The sequence below is a fragment of the Taeniopygia guttata genome, chromosome 3 (genome assembly GCF_048771995.1).
Source record: "Taeniopygia guttata chromosome 3, bTaeGut7.mat, whole genome shotgun sequence".
In the NCBI taxonomy this organism is placed as follows: domain Eukaryota; kingdom Metazoa; phylum Chordata; class Aves; order Passeriformes; family Estrildidae; genus Taeniopygia; species Taeniopygia guttata.
The window spans coordinates 45,113,095-45,130,853 of NC_133027.1; positions in this window are offsets into that span (position 1 = coordinate 45,113,095).

Genomic DNA, 17,759 nt, shown 5'->3' on the forward strand with positions numbered 1-17,759 from the left:
TGAGTATTTAACTATGCATTGATCCTCAGTGATCAAATTAAATTTGGGGTTTTTTTCAGGAAAAAAATTATTGGCTTTTTCTTTGTTTGTTTGTTTTATGTAAAATAGATTTTACTAAAAACGTGGGTTTGTATCATGATTTTTAATTTTTTTTTTTTGTGGCATATGCTTAATGAATATTCTCTAAATACTCCTCACAGTCAGCAATAATCTTAATGATAAATCATTTTGCAATGTTTCAAATGTTCTTAACTCTTGTTGAGATAATTCCCAATTCAGTGTGTTAAATATTTTCAAGAAATAGGCTTGCTGACTTTTAATCTGGAGGTCTGTTTTGTACCCTATGCAGTTTCCAGGTACTCTGTATCTCTTGTGCTGCATAACCTGTCTTGTGTGCATAGCTATCTAATCTTGCAGCGGGTGAGAAGCTGTAATTTGTGGGGCTTCTTATCAAAATGCAGAAAACTGATGTGGAAAGAATGGCAACAAAGCTGTATTTTACCCTCACAGTATTAATTTTGTTTTTTAAAAAAATAGGTGTAACTGAATGAATAATTTCCAGAGCTGTTAAAACATAGCAGGTTGCGTGGTCCAAAGGCAAACCCTGTGGAGTTGAGCTGCGTGGGGCACCAGCGCCCTTCACTCCCCAGGAGCCCAACGTCCCCCATGCTCACTGGGATCTGATTGTCCAGTGATGCAAGAGTTTGCTAATTAAACAGTTCACAGAGGTGTTTGGGGCAGAACCTGTGGACATTTAACCAATTGAACAATTTATTGCTGTAATTGAAGGGGTTAGCTGGTGTTTATTAACTAGCCTTCCTGTCACGTTCCAGTGGCTGGACTAACCCTTGGTCCCTGATTTGTTTTCAAGTGTCCCACCGGTGGTGTTGGCGCTGCAGTGTCACTCTTCAGGCTGCCACTTCAAGGCCACAACTTCACTTATCAGCCTTTTGCAAATTTAGCCACATTACTGGATTATTTTTTTTCTTGCTGGAGCAAGTGTTGTATTACAAAGTACTGTCGCTTTAGAGCAAAACCAAGATTTTATTTTAGATGAAAAATAAGTTTGGATTATTAAGAAATTTCAGCAAACCGCTTCTGGCTTGAAAACAAGTTTCTGGCTTTGTAATCTCAGCATAGCACTAGTTTATTTTCCTTTTGTGTTTATGGTCACCTCTGTCGTCTCTATCATCATTAAACCGGGTTTGGGGCTGGGATTAAGGCGTCATTACAGTGGCGTGCAGCAGGGCTTCCAGTCAAACCACTGAGGCGAGAGCAGTTTGGGACACAAATCTATTCAGGGGAACAATGAGTCCTGATGGTGATAACAGGCTGCTTCGCCCCCTTATCCATGAAAGCTTCTATAACTAGAACTAATTGGCCGTTCTTAAAGTGCAATTAGCAGGGATATTAATCTAGGCCTGACAGGTGTGAAAATGTGTTTCTTTGAGTTCATTCAATAGACACCCTCTCTGATCACCCGTAGGAGGGGTCTGAAGCAATTGTACCTATAAACTTGCAAGCTTTTACTTTGTTGGAACCGAACAGCCCACTTTTAATAATCTCATTTGAGTCAGATGACATTAATTCGACAGAAATGGATGGGAGGAAGTTCACTTAATACTGACATAATAGTTGGTATCACTTCCATCATCGGGAAAGGAAATGACTACTTTCCCCTTCATTTGGGTATGTGAAGAAAACGGAAGACTTTTTAAAACTACATATTTTAATGAGAAAGTTAGGTCTGAATTATTTTGAATTAGGGATAATTAGGTGTCCTCCCTCCATTTGCCTCTTGTGCAGTTTGATAATCTCCATTTGCAATGCTTGCCGCTTTTCTCATTTTTGTTCTTCATCCCAATAGGCACAGCATAGAGCAGAGACATTAAAAGGCATTGCCAACAAGGGTGGCATTATCATCAGCTCTGCAGCTTTTAAACAGTGATAATGTAGCTGTTTATCTCCAATTGGAGATGGAGTTTCAGGACTCAGGATAGATACAGCACTACTAGTTCAGCTTTCCTACAGCTCGTATACAAGGGCACAGCTCAGTGGAGCTGCACTGGTCTATACATGTCCAAAGATTCTTATTTTAACCAGCAGACTTATTGTGGGATGCTGAAAGGGTTCCAGCTGAATCTGCAGATGGTTGCTTATGCTAGTGGGCTTCAGGCTTGGAACTAAATGAGGAAATTTGTATTTCCCGTTTTAATTAAAAAGGGTATTCACAATTTAAGACTAAACAACAAAAGCCTACCCCCAAAGACATGCATCTGTTTTACATAAGATAAATGTGTTATAAGAGTGAGAAATTGCTTGAAGATGGTCTTGATATTGAAAATAGTGTGAGTTCATGGGCATGCAGATGCATGTATACTGCTCAGTCAGCTAGAATTTTTTCCAAAGATGGAAAACTTATTATGTAGGGTCTGCATACATACTTATTATGTATGGTCTGGAAAAAAAAATCTGCATAATGCTTTACTAATTCACCCTTTTGAAGTATCTGAAAGTCTAGACCACTGTGATATTTCTTAGAAATACCTTAGAAAACTGGTTAGAAAAGATGAGTCTAGGTCTTTCTCAGCCACTCAGCACAGTCTTCTGATAGAAAAGGCAACTTCATAAAAAAATTTGTTCTAATAATGTATGAGGCCCATCTTACTAAGGCTGGCATTTTTTTTTTGCCTCGCTGCTGTGATGGAAAAGCCCTTCTTAGACTAAAGAATTTCTTGTCTGAATTTGCTTGGGACAGTTTTTTTCTTCAGGAAAATTCTTAGCTGAAAAATCTCAAAAAAATAGATCCTTGCTGTTTACTTCATGACACTGAGCACAACCACATCCTTTCCCAACCTTGGCAAAAACAGAAAGCAAGAAAGATCATGCTTTCATAATGAAACAAGGTTCAGCAACCTTCAGGAGTTTGAGTAGTGATTGAGGTAGCCTTAGAAACTGTGTGAGTATGTCCCTGAACGCAAATTTATGAGCCTTTCTGAGATGTAAAGCTTATTAACTTAGTTGTTACTGTATCTGGGTTGTTCTCTTGATGCCCTGATATCCCTCAGGACATTACAGTTTTCCAAAGCTAGTGGGTCTTGGAGCTGGCTCCGCAAGCTTTGCAACAGAGCATGCTGCATGGTTAGACGTGCTCTCTTGCATCTTTTCTAAGATGCATCTTTTCTAACCTAATGCAATCGAAATTGATCTTGATTCAACACAGATGACCAGCATAGGAAACAACACTCTGCTTCTGGAGCAATAGCAAGGTTTGTCATTCCTTTGGAAGCCATTGCCCTTCTTCCTGGTTTAGGAGGGCAAGGCAATCTTTTTCTTGATTACCCTAAATAGTGCAAAATATCCAAGGGGAAGGAGGGTCTTGTGATTGAGACAAAGGGCTGTGATTCAGGACTTGTGGGTACAGCTCCTATCTCTGCTGTCTGCTTTCAGTAAAACCTTGGGGAAGTCGTTAGATCTCTTCCTCTTACACAAAATCCCAGACTCCTGTCTTTTCCATTGAGCTGAGAGGTTCTTGTCACCAGCTGCACATTTGCATGCATTCCTCACCATTGTTATCCACTAATGCAAACTAGAGAGCCTGCCTTCTCATATTTGGGGAGAAAAGTTGAGGTATTAGTATTTTGGGGGCTGTTCTTAGAATGGTGAACATGATCCTATGCCCAAATCTGCTACCAGGACTCCTGCTTGCCTTTTCATCTCCCACACTAATTCTCTCCCCTCACAGCAGCTCCATCTCTCCCCTCACAACAGCTCCATTTCTGCCCTGTTCTTCCTGAATCACTGAGAAGTGGAGAGGAAGCGATAGCTTTCCCCCTCCCTACTGTGAAACCAAAATATATTATCTGTCTTCTCTTAACCAGACGTGGCAACAAGATTACTCAAAATTCATGTCAACTGAATATGAGTTACGCAGTTTTGCAAGTTGATGACTAAAATTATTGGAATTACCCAGAGCTAAATGGTTTGTTATAGCTGGAAATTGGAAAATCTCTTGGTGTTTGCACCATTGTTTGTTGTGGAAGCGTTAAGTCCTGCTGCTTCATGTCTTCACCCTTTTTATAGACAAAAAGGGTACACAATGAAGGGGTTTGTTCATACTTGCTTAAAATCAAATGGTTTGGACAGTTACTTTCTTTATACCTCAGTTATATTTTCATTCCTATTTAGAGTTTTCATTAGCAAGTTATTTTGTGGTTACCCAGAGTGGCACTTAGTAATTGCATTGAGATATTTCTCTCTTAGATTTCTTAACTGTAATAATGTAGTAAACCCTGTTTTGCTCAAGAAGTACCTGAGAAAAAAATGCAGTGATTAAAAGAATGCCTAAATAACAACTGATGTGGTATTCATTGATGGAAAGTTGCAGCTCTTAGCTGCATGGTTGGTAAGAAACAAGATAATGAATAATAGCTACCAGTGTCCCAAATTTGAAAAGACAGAGGAAATGGCAGCAAGAAAAAGTGAATGAAGATGGATGAAATCCCCAGGAGGGTGAAGGGAGATTGCATGGACTCCTCCATGCTGGACAGAGCTGAGTGGCTGACTCCTGGCTCACTTCAGCTGTTGCTTTTCGGAGTGGTATTTTGAAAGGCACTGTTTGGGAGAAGTGCTTCCTGGCCAGAGTGCTTCCTGGCCACCACCGCCACACACCACTTGCAGATGCTGCCTGTGGGTCAGTGAGAGGTCACCTCCAGTTAACTCAACACCCTCAGTGAGGAGAAAGCTCTTGGGGATAAACTTTCTATCACTGTCTAACCAGCACTGAGAGAACTTGCAGATGCTTAACTTGCTCTTTTGCCTTGTCCGTAAGTAGTTTTCATGGCATCATTAGCACTGCCAGCTATTACCTCTCCACTTGTCCAGTATGGCAGGTTCAACAGCACCAGTTTCTGCAGCCCAGTGGTTGGGTTTTCTCCTCGTAGGTCCACCTCCCTGTGCTCTGCTGTGCTGTGGCCAGGGCTCAGCTGCCCTCCAGTGCCTCACCAGCACCTTGGCAAACCTACCAAGGACTAAGAGAGACCTTGGAGTCTGCAGAGGGAGCAGCATCCCATGCACTCTTGGATGCCCCAGAGCACGTAGGGTTGCCCTCCAGGCTTGCTGTGTGTGACAGGATGTGGCTCCTGGTCCCACAGAACCTAAACCAGGGCACTCACAGCTCCATGGTTCAGTGCCAAAAGGAAGACGCAGCTCTTACACCTCTGCCTGTAGTTTGAACGTTGTCAGTGATGATGTTAAGAGCAGCATCAGGAGGGGATGGACTGAACATGAAGGTGGGTGGTGTTTGCTTATGAAATGTAAAGTCTAACTATGTTCAGCAAACTGCTCAAGTCCTGTAGCTCCAGAAGCAGAGGAGTCACATTTAAATAATTGTGTTCTGAAAAAGATCAAAGATGCAAATAAATGGTACAAGTCATGCAGGAGCCCGTTTTACATATATGCATAGAGATACATGAGAAATCAATGTATTTTACATTGTTCCCACATTTTTCCTTGTGACAGCAGTTACAGAGCCCTGCACACAGGTGAGTGAGTGCAGGCGCTCCCTGGTCATTACTTCCCTGGTGGGGCTTTCTCAAGTATCCGTGCAGATTCGAGGCAAAAGTCTGGAAAAGGTAAAATGCTGAGGCAAGAGGATTGAAGTCTGAAAAACCTCTTCAGGTTTCAAACTGTTCTGTTCTTGTCCATAAAAGAATTTAGTAGGCATATATTTTATGTGTGTGGGTACATCAGTAGATGCGTAAAAATACATACGTCTGTTTTCAATAAAATTGTTCCATGATCTAAACATCTTCCAGATAACATCTTAAAAATCTTAGGATTCACATTTTCTCAAACAGGCTTGTTCAGGGAAACGAAAGAGAGTGCTTGACAAGATTATGGTGTTGCTTCCATACATTTCCTTTATTCTTGTGGCTAAAAGGAAATTACAATGTGTTGTTAAGTCAAAGCGTGGTCTGTGGAGCTGAACCAAAAAACCTTTAAATGGACTAAAATTCCCCTTCTGATAAAAGGGAAAACTACACAGCAGAGAGACAGGATATCTTTAATTTAAATAGTAGGTTTAGGTATATTAATTTGAGTTCAAAGCATCTTTCAAAGGGTATGATGCCCACATTTTTAATTTTACCTAATACTGAGCATCTGGTGTGGACTGGTTTGTGGTACTGAGAGCAAAAGGAAATACATTACTCATAGATGAAAGGAGTGAGGGAGAATCACTGTCCTGACTAAAAATAGCCTTTTTTCCACCAGTTAATATCAGCTGGAGGTTTTATTAAATAGTAATTGTCTAGAAAAAGACAATAATTGAGTGTGACTGTTTCCTTTCAGGGGCCAGGCCCAGGTGGTGAAAGTTAAGTATTGTCCTTCAGATAAGGTCCTGAAAGCAGTTTTCCTGAATGTCCACTGAGCCCTTCTGCAAAATGTCCTTTCTGGGTGCTGAGCTGCAGACAGACAAAATCCAGGCCTTTTTGCAGGGCAGCAACAGTTTTCAGGGATGTAGCACCAGAGGATTTTATGGCTGCTTTGCAAATACAAAGCTGGCTCACCTCTTTGGCTGGAACTCTAACCCAGAGGCGCAGAGATCACAAGAGACAAATGTCTTAAATTAAGAAATGGAGTTGACATCTATAAAAGTCAGAGCACATCTAGTAGGCAACATGTGTAATAATACTATAACATTATATCTAATAGGGAGATTGGAAAGCTGTCTGAAAAAAAATGCAGCTTCCATTCAGATCTGCACATTGGAAAACAAAATACACCAGATTAATGAGGGTTTTTTGTTTCCTGCACCCCCCTTCCCCTAGATTTACTGATCTGAATCCCTATGTTCTTTTCCTAAAAATCAGTCCAGTTTTTTTCAGTACAAGGTTAGTGACAATCCTGGTAACAACTTTGCCTATCTTTATTGGAGTACATAGTGAAAAAATGTCTATTTCTGTGAGGTTAACAATATTCTCTTCTTTATTTCTATACGGTTGTTTTCTTTGAATGACAGTTTTATGCATCATAATGTTAACACCATTTGTCTGGGGCTTTACATATCATGAATATCTAAACATTATTTAATTAACCTTTGCAAGTGTTCAGTGAGTCAGAGAACCATGAGATAGAGCCAGACAGGAAGTGCTTTTTCTGCCCTCCAAAAGTTTTCAAATTGCTACTTATTCTGAGTTGAATGGACTCAAAACTTTGGGGGAGTTTTCATGGAGGAGAAGTGGAGGACGAGAGAGCGTGAGAGCCACAGCAGTTTGCTGCAAAATGGCCAAAAGTTCCAGAGTGCTCCCTGGGGAAGGGGAAAGCTGTCATTTCAGCCCTTTGTCCTGCATGGTTAAGCTTTGGAACTTTGGCCTTACGCCTCCACATGCTGAATTAGGAGTGTAATGGCTGAGCCAGAGTCAGGCTTGCTCTGCTGGGTGGTCTGCAGACAAGCACTCAGAGAGAAGGTCACTGTGGCCTTCTAGTCAGAGCAGCTCCCGAAAGCTTTGCTGGCTGTAGCTTGGACCATCTTTTCTTTTGCATTCCACATAAGTGGTCTCACTGTGAGGTGAGGCTGAGCTCTTATCAAGACAGAAACACCACTTACCCAGAAAGTAGCACATATGTTCTACTGGGAAGCCTGGGTTCTGGACATTCAGCATTTCCCAGGGGAAGCTGACCCCTTGGGTCAGTAAGGGTAGTTTCTTCAAAGACTGCATAAATTGATACCATATTCAGTTTGAGAATTCAGACATCTTGATTCTATGGTTTAAACCACTGGACCACACTTTTTCTGAAATAGGTAGGAATATTTGCATTTTTGTATTGGGAAACTGAGGCACAGAAAGCGTCTGAGGTTTGCCAGAAGCCACATACTAGGCCTGTGGAAGATCTAAGAACAGAACCCAGGTTTTCTGATACCAGCACAAATTGTTCAGCCACAGTACACTGTGAGAGCAGGACAGGAAAGAGCAAAGAGGTAAAAAATTAATTTCTTCTGGAAGTGAAAATTCTTGTTTCAGGTATTGTTTTCCATTATACCCAAATCATTTCTACATCCCTGTAACCTAATTTTTCTTTACCATTTGTGTTTAACAGTGAATATTGCTTTGACACCTACCCCTGGAAACTCCTGGCCTTCTGCTAACCTCAGATTGATGGGCTAAAATGAGACACAGCCCATTGAGAATATAATCCTGGTCTGCAGGGGGCACAGAGATTTCTTCAGCTCTGGGAAGCAGCCAGTGGTTTGCAGTTTCCAGTGGCTGAAGCTCCACATATAGGTGCAGCATGCCACACTGGAAGTTGACATGAACCTTAAAGAGGGGGACAGGGGCCTTTAGCTAATGAGAAGAGTTATGACTTTGCTTGTGGAAGTTTTAAATATGTAGAAAATATGTATGAAATTTTAAAGGATATGTTACCCACAAGTTCAGGAAGGAAGATATTTTCAGGTCATCCTTCATTTAAAATATATTGGAAACCCAATATAATTCCATTCATATTTATCAATGTGTTTTAACAGAAAAAAAAAAGGGCTCAATAAGTCCTCTGAAAAGGGGCTAAAATGAAAGAAGATAGAGTTCATCACTTCCATATTTTGAGCCTGTGACTTCCAAAATCAAAGGCTTTGTAATCCTAATGGATTGACTTCCAAATTTCCTTGGATTTGTATTGCTGGACTAGTCTCTCTCCAGGGCTTAGCTGGATCCCTGCAGATAGATTTTTAGGTTTATATAGTGTAATTCCACTTAGTCCAGCTGTAAACTTGTGATGGCTGAATTAATACATTAGAAGGGGAAAAAAAGAAAACAAAAAGAGTATACCTACAAACTCCCTGGTTTGTATATCAAATCCTGAGGGGGAAAAAGCTGGACATTTCAATTAGTTGGTTGTGTGGCCTGATTGAAGAGCAGCCCCATGGCTAACAAAGCTTTGTCTGTAGTATCAGCTTGCTCCTCATCCACCAGGACAAATAGAGTGGTTGGTCATTAACGGGCTAGCCATCGGGTAGGGGTTTTGTTCTTAAATGGGGGCTTTGTCTTATCCCTGCTGTTTAAGCCCTCTCCAAGCACTCCTCACCTGTCATATCTGTCATACATTTAATTCATCACGCTCTCTGGTCAAAAGCTACACTGATAGTATCAAAAGAAGAGGAGGGGGCTTCTTATAACTTTAGCGATCAAAGGAGATTACAAAACAAATAAGATTTTAATGAAGACGGCAGGTTTGGAAAGGAGAATTTACTGCACTGAGAATCACTAACACATATATGTTCATTTTATCTGTATAGTATTTGAGAGTGGAATCCCAAGCTATTACAGAAGGAAGGATGGATACATGTGTTGGTTCATGGTTTTAATTAAAAACACAGGGGGAGGAGATCTGGGGAGGAAAAAGGAGCTCTTTTATTTCACTTTAAAGGTCATATTTTTATTATATAAATATGATAAGCAAACTGTGTTTAAACACAAGTTTGTTTTAAGGGTGACACATTTATCAAGCAATTTGCTATGGAACTGACTTTGTCAGGCCAATGTTCTCAGTAATTTGACCCAGCTTTCAAATTATCAATCACAATACTGAAATACACTTGGCCTCACTGTATCAACTGAAGAGGTAAAGCAGGCAGGCATTTTCCAGTCATAGTCACGGAAATCCGCATGTCCCTGGGATCATACATGATGAGGGTCAGAGCTGCAGAAATGCGCCTTTTGTGTCAGTGGGTGTTTCACAGGAAAACAGCTCTGTGCCAGTGGTGTGGGGAAAACTGCCTGCCTTACCTTACAGGGAAGCCTTCCCTTACTGAGAAGCACATGCTGCCCTGTGGCACTTTGTCATGGAATGCAAGTCTGAAGCATACACATCTCAATTCACAGAATATTCTGAATTGGAAGGGACCCACAAGGATCATCTGTTCAGTGAATGGCCTATATAGGTATGAAACCCATATCTGTGGCATTGTTAGCACCATGCTCTATCCAACTGAGCTACTCTCAGTGGCTCATTCACTCGTTCAACTTTTATTAAACTTGCAGTCTTTCCGCAGAGGAATTTTCCCATTTGGAACTGTCAGTCCAGAGTACATGCTCTGTTTTCTGATAAGATGGAAACAACTGATGGGGCATTATCTGTTGCAGTTCCTAATGGTACTAGTGCACAGTACTCAAATTTTGCATGGCCAGTCATCCATGTCACTCCACTGGAAACATAAAGGTTTTGGAGCAGATCATCTTGACACATAGAAGAGAACCAGGGGATTAGGCTCAGCCAGTGTGGATCTATGAATGACAGGTGCTGTTTGACTAACCTGGTCTCCTTATGACCAGATGACCCGCTTAGGGGATGAGGGAAAGGTTGTGGATGTTGTCTACCTGAACTTCAGTAAAGCCTTTGATACTGTCTCCCGCAGCAATCTCCTGGGTGTTTATAGCTTGTACAGGGGTACTCCTCACTGGGTAAAAATGATGGGGTGACATCCAGCTGGTCACCAGTGGTGTTCCCCAGGGCTCAGTACTGGGGCCAGATTTGTTTAATATATTTATCAACTACCTCAGTAAGTTCACAGATGACACCAAGTTGGGCAGGAGTGCTGATCTGCTGGAGGATAGGAAGGCTCTACAGGGAGATCTGGACAGGATGGACTGGATCAATGGGCCAAGGCAAGTTGTTTGAGGTCTAAAAAGGTCAAATTCTGGCTCCTGCAGTTGGTTCACAAGAACCTCATGTAGCACTACAGGCTGGGGGAAGAGTGTCTGGGAAGCTGCCCACCAGAAAAGGACCTGAGGCTGCCAGTTGACAGTGGCTGAACATGAGCTAGAGCTAGCCTGTGCCCCGGTGGCCAAGAAACCCAGTGGCATCCTGGCTTGGATCAGCAGCAGTGTGGTCAGCAGAACCTAGCCAGTGACCATGACCCTGTACTAAGCACTGGTGAGGCTGTACCTCAAACGTCGTGTTCAGCTCTGGGCTCTTCACGACAAGAAAGACATTGAGGTGCCAGCATGAGTCTAGAGAAGGACCTGGAGCAAAAGTCTTATGAGGAGCACTTGAGGGAGCTAGAATGGTTTAGCCAGGAGAAAAGGAGGCTCAGTGTGGACTTCGTTGTTCTCTATGACAAGAGGAAACAGCCTGGCATAAAGGGCAGTTCTGATTGGGTACATTAGGAAAAAATCTTCACTGAGAGGGTTGTCAAGCAATGAAATGGGCTGCCCAGAGAAGTGGTGGAGCAACCATCCTAGGAGGAGATATTTAAAAGCTATGTAGCTGTGGCACAACACTGCATTAGAAACAATGCTTAGCAGTGGACTTGGCAGTGCTGGACTCATGGTTGGAATGATCTTTAAGGTCTGTATGATCTTAAGGGTCTTTTGTAACTGAAGCCATTCTATAAATTTATAAAGCAGTGCTTTGGGCACTGGCTGGCACCTGTGCAGTGTACAGACCCAAACCTGCCCTGTTAGTAGCCGAACCAGGCAGCTGGTTACTTTGCAGTTTTCCTTTCTGATGAAGAGAAAGCCTTTGCAATTGCTGAAACCTTTGATAAAAGAAGGGGTAGTTTGTATTATTAGCACGGATGTTAACATCTTTACATCAAAGACAGGGGGGAAGTTGCTGCCTAGCTTTCTTTAAATTGAATTAAAAACGTGGGGTCCAGGAAGGAGCTCACAAAACCATGTCTGAACTTGTCAGCCTTTACGGGTTTAGGTGGAAAACGCCAGTTCTCACTTTCCGCTGACTAATACTGAGAGCTCATTATTTGTGTGGTTTTCAACCTGACTATGAATTATGAATGATTTACTTAAGAAGTGATAAACTATCGGTCTGCCCTTAAGCTAAGAGGAGGTCCCTACAGTTGAGGTGTTTTAGGTTCAGCCAGGAGATGGATCTCAGCACCCTTCTGATGTTTGAGTTAATATCTTGTATTAATATCTGAGGGCTAGTATCCATCCCTTAAGTTGCTTTTCTGCAGCCTACAGGATCTCCTGATATGCAAGGCCCAATGAACTAGTTTTACTGAAAGAGAGGTGAAAATTCACATGTGATCTGTCATCTGGTGGCATGAATTATCTGAAGTCAGACCCATATTTTTTTGCAAGTGAAGATGGGATAAAGATACAGCCAGTACTGTAGTTCAGAAACTCTGCTTGAGTCTTGCTTTGAGTAAGCATGTCAGCAAGTAGCTTCTAAACTGATGTGCTTTAATTGATAGCAATGAAAACTGTGAGTGAATAGGGTCTGTATTTATGTGATACTGTGATGAGATGATGAGACAAGTACAGCAGAGGCAGCTGCAGCAGGGCCCGTCCAGTGCTCATACCAGCTCGGTGAATAGGTGTTAGTGGCACTGGGAGTCGATCTGCAAGACTCTGCCCTGTAAACAGGGTTGGCACATGTACCAGACACAAACATTTGCATTTACTGTTGGTTTAAGGACCTCTATGCTTTTATTAATCTGGAAACTGTGGGGTTTTTTCCTTTTGTTTTTTTTTTTTTCCTTGTCTTAAGTTAAGGTGGGAGAGGCTAACTTAACACATAGCCTTTCCTTTCACAAATCAGAAATTCTGAGAAGGTGCTCAAGTTGCTTCATGTACAGACCAACCACCTCTACTAACATGTTCTGGCTATAGATCTTAATAGGTTTTTGCAAGACCAAAGTACTTAGGTAAAGAAGTGTTTTTTAAAATAACTTAAGTCCATGTGACAGCATATAAAAGTCAAATGACAGAACAATTAATGGGTTATTGTTACAAAACTAACCTTTCAAATGAGTTCCTAAAATGCTCTGTGGCTGGAGTTTCAGTTACGGAATTTACTTTTAAGCCACTTTCTCCAAGTTTACAGAAAACTTCAGAAACTTGTTGTTAGGAAAAGAGAGAAAGAAAAATAGCATGCTCTTTTTTTTCTGTGTTAAAGTAAATGCTTTTAAAATGTATCACCCCATACCTGACTGGAATTAAAAAAAAAAAGAAAACCTTCAGAAACTGGGCATCGGTTTTCTTCGACAGCACAAAAGCCACTGTGCCAACATTTGGAACTGCAACACATCAACCGCTCTTATAGCTCGTACTTTATTCTCTGCATCAAAGCTCTGGTGGGGGGGAGTAAAAACAGAGAGTGAGAGAGCGAAAGAGTCAAGCTCTTCAGAGCCTCTAATGACGCGTGCCAAACACGTGGAAGGTAAATCCCCTAATTCAGTCTATTCTTTCAGCATTCCCTGGCCAGCAGCCAAGCTAAATATTTCTGCTGGATAAAAAATGCACCCTCCTATGCAGCACTTTCTTAACAGGATGGCTCTCCAGCTTTAGCGGAGGGGGCTTCTCTGGGGGAAAGCCAACATGTGTGTTCTCTTATCTATTTATTTATTTTATTAAAAAGGGGCTTTATGGGCTGTGATTGGATTAACTTAGTGAACCCTGGAGGAAGAGGAAAAACAAATTGGGAAGCTGGTTTAGCACCCCCACCTTTTTGTCATCTTCTTTTGGGATTTCCTGGCTGGCTGCCACCTTGAGCCTGTTGAATGTTCTTTAGATCAATCAATTAAAAAGGCTTTAATATTTGGGTGATTGGAACGCAACATATGGGCTGCTGGTGCGGATGTCATGTGGTGCGTGGAGTTAATTGAAATGATTAATAGAGGTGTTAGTTTCTTCAAGACTAATTGAAGAAAGAGTATAATTGGAAGCATAGACTAACCATTATTGTTGACTTTTTATTAACATATTGCGTCCCTTAAACACTTGTGCATGTTTATAAACATGCAGATGGACTTTGTTTAGATGTCTTCAATGTGGTGATTTGCAAAATCACATCAACTCTACAAAAGTCAAATTTATTTTTATGTAAATTAATCAGAAAAAATATTTACCTGTGCCTTGCCTGTTTTCAGTAACCAGTATGTACACTGAATTTCTGGTACCTGTTTGTCTTTATTTCCTTGCCAGACTTAAACCAATTGATTCATCCTCTTCATTATCTGTGGGGTCAGAGCATCCATCCACAGAAACTGATCAGGAGTCTCTGAGGGTCTGTTAGTGCCCTCTTCTCTCTGCACACTGAGTTGTGATAGCACAGTGCAAATGTGCCAGTATTTCAGGGAACAGCATCACCATTGTATTGCCTCACACCTTGTCAGCTTGACATATATCAAAGGGATAAATATATAAAGGACTGTCAGCAGCCTGAATTTGACAGTCAGAAAGAAATGTCAAATTAGAGAAGTTCAGAAGATTTAATTGACATCAGCTCTTTTAGCCTCTCCAACTTCTTTAAGAATAATAACTTTTTTTTCAGGAGTAGTAGCCTGGGAATTTTTATTAAATATCTAAGCTATTGTGAAATACAAAATGAAAGCAATGAACTTGCTGCAGAGGACATCTGGCAGCAAGGAGAGGGTATGAAGGATGCGTCTCTGAAAGTCATCCTGCTGCACAGGCCGGCTCTCAGGGTAGAAATGGGGAAACAGAAAACATGACAATCTCTGGTCTGTAGTCGGTAAGCACGGGCTGGCTGCCCGAGCACTGCACGAGGAGGAGCAGCATCGCGTCCTGTTGCTGCCGGGCTGTGGTTACAAGTGCCGTAGCAAACTTTCAGATGGGGAGTTCTTAAAACTGAAGACAATGGCTTAAATGACTTATGAATCTGCTAGAGGGCAAGTGTTCACTTGTGGAAAAAGAAAATCAGGCAAGATGGCAATGAAATATTGATCTAAGAGGTAAGTCAGTTTGGATTTAGGATAGATAAACTACATTTAGAAATGCATTTTTTTTCACACCAGGTTTCTTTTTGCCTGCTTCTTGTAATAGGGGAAATGCTTGTGCATAATTTTAATGTTCTGGAAAAGAACTGTGTTCCTGGAAGGGACATACACATTTTCTCTATTTGTTTTCCTTTGCACATGTGGTGCAGCTTATGCATTTGTGTATCTTTTTCAGTAGTCAGAAAGTTTATTCTGCAGCCTCGAATAAATGAGCAGAGAAATGATAGATAAGTTTAGAGGCGGTTTGTTGTTGGCTTAGAAGAAAAGAGAATAGGATGGTTTTAATATTTTAGAGTCTTCCCACACAGATTTCCAGCGATGCTTTGAAGGCAACTGTGTGTCTGCAAAGACTTTGAGCCTCCCCGGAAGATGTGGCCTGTCTTGCGTACAGATCTGAGCAAAGCGTTTGTAGAAAGGAAGTGGCTGTCCTGTACTGGGGGCTGAGAGGAAGGGAAGACATTAGGTCTGATTGCAAGCTTCCCTTACTCCCCATTGCCTGATTTGTGTGCACGTATTGCTAATAGTTTTAAATGAGAGGGATATGCTGAGACAGACTGGTGCAAATTTATTCTTTCAAAAAGATTTTCTGTTATTATTATTATTCAGTGATGAGATTAGTCATTTGAGGATCTGGTTTTATTACAGCTAGCTACTGCAATTACATAGTCACTTGTTTACTTTTCTCATCTTAACAGTGATGAAAATTAGGAGTTTCAGCATTCCATTGTCTGCATTTCCCATTAAGATTTAGTATAATAAAAGGAGAAAATTGTATAAACTTACTGGAATAGGAGCATCCTCTCTGTCTCTATCAAAACTTGCCATGTTGTATGAGTAATAAAATTCTAGTGCTTTGGTCTGGGTCACTAAAAGAGGAACAACAGACCAAGGAAAAAGGATTTAAATCTGTGCACGTGCTTTGTATGTGGCTGGTGACTGATGGAAATATTCTCATTCTCACACAAAGGAATTTTCAATAACATGTCCTTAAAATGAATCTCAGGGAACTCTATCTGGTACCCTGCTAGCATCACCTATTGCCAAGACAGACAGACAATTTGCATTAGAAGATCTCACTTTAAGGTTCTCCTAAATCTACCAAACTCTTAACGTGTGCCCCAGGTGTTTCTTGCATTTTATTTTCCTGTGGATGCATTTTCCTCCAAAATCTGTTCTGTCATTTCCAAGAATTTGGCTATGATAAAAATTGATTGGTCAAACATTAGGAGTGTGATGACTTTTCTGTTGAAAAGTAATCTCCATCATGACAGCCCCCATTTTTGGAGCAAAGTTTGAGTGACAGGTTCAGTGGCTTGGGGAAGGGCAGCGTATGTGGCAGGGGAGGGTGGTGACTGTCATTGTCTGGGATGTTCAAATGCCATCCCCTGTGTCAGGAGCACTTCCCAGTTCTTGGATCCCCACATGTGCTTCATTTGCATTGGGTCTCTGTCAGTGCAAGACCAGAACACACTCTGGTAATGTTCCCACCTCTATCTCTGACTCCCAACCACAGGAGAATTGCTTTTGAGCTAGAAGCCAGCCTAGAGGATTGGCAGAGCAGCCCTCCCAGGAGCTGTAGAAGGGCATTATGGCTCCCTTCAATGGGCAAACACTCTTGGGTCTAGTATGGAACACTGGAACTGAGAGCAGAGGAGTGCGTGTTCAGCACGTGCTCATTGCAAACCAACCTGAGGCCAGAGAGTGATCAGAAGGAACTGTTTTTAAAAGCCTTTGGAGAAGAGCTGAACCTGGAGGGGATTATGAAGGAGGAGAGACTATGCCTGGAGATCAGCAGTGTCAGGGAAGAGGGAAACTGAGAGTAAGGTTAGTACAAGACTAGGGGATTTATCTTTATGGGTTATTGTAGATGAAGACAAGCAAGCTCGGTGTTAAAAGCGGGCAGGATGTAAGCCAGCTCTGATCCAAAAGCTGCCTGGCTGCATTAGCACAGTGCTAAGCCCAAGCTAATATATCCGGCTTCTCACCAGGACTTATTAGCTCGGGCTCAGTGCCATACTAACATAGTCACAGGAGTTCCAGTTGGCCTGACACCATGTCTGCTCAATGTGTGAACTGAGCTCAGGGCTACACGCCTGCACAGAAGCACCAGGAGATGCCTGCAGACTTGACTCCACCACACTGATGAGGAGGCTGTGGAGGCCAGGCCTGCTGGTCAGCAGGGCAGTAGGGGCACATAGGGATGGAGAGCATGTCATGTTTGCCTAAAGTGGGACAGGAAAGAAGTGCAGTGCAGATGAGGAACCAGGAGGGACTGAAACTGGCTTGATGAGAAGACTTGGCGCACAGGAGCCTGGGTGTGGGAGTGGTAGATGTGAGTGACTGGAAAGGGAAACTACAAGAGGGGTCAGGAGGAACAAGCTCAGGACTTGCTGGGCAAGGAAACCAATCAGAAGTCTGAGTTGAGCACTGGAAGAGGAAGAACAAGCTCCACACCACACCTGGCATGAAATCAAGATGCCTGAAAGCAGTCATTCCTTTGCTGCCAGCCTATCACCTGATGAAACCCATCAACAGAAGTGTCCTAGCCCTTATAGTGCTTGTGCCAACCTTGCCAAAAACAACCATATGGTTGCTCTGAGCCAGGTCTGCCAGTGTCCCTGCAGAGGTCTGCCTGTGGCAGACCAGAATACCTCAGCTTTGTTCTTGATCTATGTAGATATCAGAGTAGTGCCAGATAATGAGATCTCTGCTTTTTCTATTTGCAGTTTCAAAAATCAGCATAAAAACTATAGAAAACCTTACTAAAATTGCAAATTCATGTTCTTCAGAGTTTAATGTTTGCCTAACTCCAATTTGATCCTCTTATGCATTATGATCCAGTCTTTAATTACTCACTTAATTACTGTTAGCTGGCTACGTGCCTCATTTAGGCGTAAGACAAGCTTGCTAGGGGAGAAGAATTGGGGTGGTGTAATAAAATGTTATCTTTAAGACACCTCTTCCCGCCATCTCATTTGCTGCTGCATAAGGAAATAAGATG